At 45.9% G+C, this 4,557-nt stretch overlaps 1 non-coding gene across 1 annotated transcript; it reads right to left on the reverse strand.

Annotated features, from left to right (window-relative positions):
• Nucleotides 1-1,359: 1,359 nt before the first annotated feature.
• On the reverse strand, nt 1,360-1,441 carry TRNAS-GCU (transfer RNA serine (anticodon GCU)). Its single transcript has one exon. It is a non-coding gene; the product is annotated as a tRNA-Ser (tRNA).
• Nucleotides 1,442-4,557: the final 3,116 nt, after the last annotated feature.

The following is a 4,557-nucleotide window of genomic DNA, read 5'->3' on the forward strand; positions in this document are numbered from 1 at the left end:
TCACAACACACTACACCAAGGTTAAAAATATCTTATAATAATGTCGGGACAGGAAGCCTTCACATATTTATATAGTACACACACACACACACACACACACACATATATATATATATATATATATATATATATATATATATATATATATATATATATATATAAATCATATGTGTGTGTGTGTTCACCTAGTTGTGAAGCAAGGTATGTGTGTGTGTGTGTGTGTGTGTGTGTGTGTGTGTGTGTGTGTGTGTGTGTGTGTGTGTGTGTGTGTGTTAGTGTGTGTGTGTGTGTGTGTGTTAGTGTGTGTGTGTGTGTGTGTGTGTGTGTGTGTGTGTGTGTGTGTTAGTGTGTGTTAGTGTGTGTGTGTGTGTGTGTGTTAGTGTGTGTGTGTGTGTGTGTGTGTGTGTGTGTGTGTGTGTGTGTGTGTGTGTGTGTGTTAGTGTGTGTGTGTGTGTGTGTGTTAGTGTTAGTGTGTGTGTGTGTGTGTGTGTGTGTGTGTGTGTGTGTGTGTGTGTGTGTGTGTGTGTGTGTTAGTGTGTGTGTGTGTGTGTGTGTTAGTGTGTGTGTGTGTGTGTGTGTGTTAGTGTGTGTGTGTGTGTGTGTGTGTGTGTGTGTGTGTGTGTGTGTGTGTGTGTGTGTGTGTGTGTGTGTGTGTTAGTGTGTGTGTGTGTGTGTGTTAGTGTGTGTGTGTGTGTGTTAGTGTGTGTGTGTGTGTGTGTTAGTGTGTGTGTGTGTGTGTGTGTGTGTGTGTGTGTGTGTGTGTGTGTGTGTGTGTGTGTGTGTGTGTGTGTGTGTGTGTGTTAGTGTGTGTGTGTGTGTGTTAGTGTGTGTGTGTGTGTGTGTGTGTGTTAGTGTTAGTGTGTGTGTGTGTGTGTGTGTGTGTGTGTGTGTGTGTGTGTGTGTGTGTGTGTGTGTGTGTGTGTGTGTGTGTGTGTGTGTGTGTGTGTGTGTGTGTGTGTGTGTGTGTGTGTGTGTGTGTGTGTGTGTGTGTGTGTGTGTGTGTGTGTGTGTCTGTGAGTGTGTCTGTGTGTGTGTGTGTGTGTGTGTGTGTATTCACCTAGTTGTGCTTGCAGGGGTTGAGCTCGGCTCTTTCGGCCCGCCTCTCAACTATCGATCACTCAACTGTTACTAACTACTAACCAATTATTTTTCCACACACACACACACACTCTCAGGAACAGCTAGTAGCAGCTGTCTAACTCCCAGTTACCTATTTACTGCTAGGTAACAGGTGCATCAGGGTGAAGGAAACTGCCCATTTGTTTTTACCGGCGGTGCCTGGGGATCGAACCCCAGTCCCTAGGTCCACGAGTATAGAGCGCTGTCCACTCGGCTACCACCCACCCAAAATGTGAACACCGACGAGGATGGGATTCGAACCCACGCAGGGAGACCCTATTGGATTAGCAGTCCAACGCCTTAACCACTCGGCCACCTCGTCTCACTGTGAACTTATCCAATTATACTCACCTAATTGTGCTTGCTGGGGTTGAGCTCTGGCTCTTTGGTCCCGCCTCTCAACTGTCAATCAACTGGTGTACAGGTTCCTGAGCCTACTGGGCTCTATCATATCTACACCTGAAGCTGTGTATGGAGTCAGCCTCCACCACATCACTTCCTAATGCATTCCATTTCTCTGCTACTCTGACACTGAAAAAATTCTTTCTAACGTCTCTGTGGCTCATTTGGGCACTCAATTTCCACCTGTGTCCCCTTGTGCGTGTGCCCCTTGGGTTAAAACGTTTGTCTTTATCTATCTCTATAGGGAGCCGGTCGGCTGAGCGGACAGCACACTGGATTTGTGATCCTGTGGTCCTGGGTTCGATCCCTGGCGCCGGCGAGAAACAATGGGCAGAGTTTCTTTCAACCTATGTTTCTTCACCCTTCAGGGGACTGTTACCTAGCAGTAAAATAGGTACCTGGGTGTTAGTCAGCTGTCACGGGCTGCTTCCTGGGGGTGGAGGCCTGGTCGAGGACCGGGCCGCGGGGACACTAAAGCACCGAAATCATCTCAAGATAACCTCAAGATAACCCTATCAATTCCACTAAGAATCTTGTATGTGGTGATCATGTCCACTCTAACTCTTCTGTCTCCCAGTGACGTGAGGTTTAATTCCCGTAGTCTCTCCTCGTAGCTCATACCCCTCAGTTCGGGTACTAGTCTGATGGCAAACCTTTGAACCTTTTCCAGTTTAGTCTTATGCTTGACTAGATATGGACTCCATGCTGGAGCCGCATACTCCAGGATTGGCCTGATATATGTGGTATATAATGTTCTGAAAGATTCCTTACCCAAGTTTCTAAACCCCGTTCTTATCATAACATTATAAGAACGGGCTTTAGAACATCATAACATCATATGTCAGGCGCATAACATCAGCCTGGCATATGCTGCTGATGTTATCCTCTTGATAAGAGCTTCAGGGGACAAGACTGGCGTGATATCAACCCCCAGGTCTTTCTTTCTCTCTGACTCTTGAAGTATTCCATTTCCCAAATGATACCTTGTATCTGGTCTCCTGCTTCCTACCCTTATCTTCATTACATTACATTTCCTTGGGTTAAACTCTAGCAGCCATTTGTTCGACCATTCCTGCAGCTTGTCCAGGTCTTCTTGAAGCCTCAAGCTGTCCTCCTCTGTCTTAATCCTTCTCATAATTTTGGCATCGTCAGCAAACATTGAGAGGAATGAGTCTATACCCTCTGGGAGATCATTTACGTATATCAGAAACAGGATAGGTCCAAGTACAGAGCCCCGTGGGACTCCACTGGTGACTTCACGCCAATCTGAGGTCTCACCCCTCACCGTAACTCTCTGCTTCCTATTGCTTAGGTACTCCCTTATCCATTGGAGCGCCCTACCAGTTACTCCTGCCTGTCTCTCCAACTTATGCATCTGTACTCACCTATATGTACTCACCTATATGTGCTTGCAGGATCGAGCATTGACTCTTGGATCCCGCCTTTCTAGCTATCGGTTGTTTACAGCAATGACTCCTGTCCCATTTCCCTATCATACCTAGTTTTAAAAGTATGAATAGTATTTGCTTCCACAACCTGTTCCCCAAGTGCATTCCATTTTTCTACTACTCTCACGCTAAAAGAAAACTTCCTAACATCTCTGTGACTCATCTGAGTTTCCAGTTTCCACCCATGTCCCCTCCTTCTGTTATTATTACGTGTGAACATTTCATCTATTTCCACTTTGTCAATTCCCCTGAGTATTTTATATGTCCCTATCATATCTCCTCTCTCCCTTCTTTTCTCTAGTGTCGTAAGGTTCAGTTCCTTCTGCCGCTCTTCATATCCCATCCCTCGTAACTCTGGGACAAGCCTCGTCGCGAACCTCTGAACCTTCTCCAGTTTCTTTATGTGTTTCTTCAGGTGGGGGCTCCATGATGGCGCGGCATACTCTAAGACGGGTCTCACGTAGGCTGTGTAAAGCGCCCTAAAAGCTTCCTCATTTAGGTTTCTGAATGAAGTTCTAATTTTCGCCAGTGTAGAGTACGCTGCTGTCGTTATCCTATTTATATGTGCCTCAGGAGTTAGATTAGGTGTCACATCCACTCCCAGGTCTCTTTCTCGAATCGTTACAGGTAGGCTGTTCCCCTTCATTGTGTAATGTCCCTTTGGTCTCCTGTCACCTGATCCCATTTCCATAACTTTACATTTACTGGTGTTAAACTCCAGTAGCCATTTCCCTGACCATCTCTGCAGCCTGTTTAAGTCCTCTTGGAGGATCCTACAATCCTCGTCTGTCACAACTCTTCTCATTAATTTTGCGTCATCTGCAAACATTGACATGTATGATTCCACTCCTGTAAACATATCATTTACGTAAATTAGAAAGAGGATTGGTCCCAGCACCGATCCTTGAGGTACTCCACTTGTTACTGTTCGCCAGTCCGACTTTTCGCCCCTTACCATTACCCTCTGGCTCCTTCCTGTTAGGTAGTTCTTCACCCATACTAGGGCCTTTCCGCTTACTCCTGCCTGCCTCTCAAGTTTGTATAGGAGTCTCATGTGCGGTACCGTATCAAAGGCCTTTTGGCAGTCAAGAAATATGCAGTCTGCCCAGCCTTCTCTGTCCTGCCTTATCCTTGTTACTTTATCATAGAATTCTGAAAGGTTTGTTAGGCATGATTTCCCTGTCCAGAACCCATGTTGGTGCTTGTTTACAAACCCAATGCTCTCCAGGTGCTCAACAAGTCTTAGCCTAATTATTCTTTCAAGTATTTTGCAGGGGATGCTTGTCAGTGATACGGGTCTGTAGTTAAGTGCCTCCTCCCTATCACCTTTTTTGAAAATCGGTACGACATTTGCCTCCTTCCAGCAACTGGGCAATTCTCCCGACATAAGTGACTCATTAAAGATCATTGCCAGAGGCACGCTGAGAGCCTGCGCTGCCTCTTTAAGTATCCACGGTGATACTTTGTCTGGTCCAACAGCTTTATTTGCATCCAGTGTTGTCAACTGTTTCATTACATCCTCTGCTGTCACCTCTATATCTGATAGTCTTTCATCTTGGGTAATCTCTTCTAACAATGGGAGCTGCTC

The sequence above is a fragment of the Procambarus clarkii genome, chromosome 40, assembly GCF_040958095.1.
Source record: "Procambarus clarkii isolate CNS0578487 chromosome 40, FALCON_Pclarkii_2.0, whole genome shotgun sequence".
Classification (NCBI taxonomy): domain Eukaryota; kingdom Metazoa; phylum Arthropoda; class Malacostraca; order Decapoda; family Cambaridae; genus Procambarus; species Procambarus clarkii.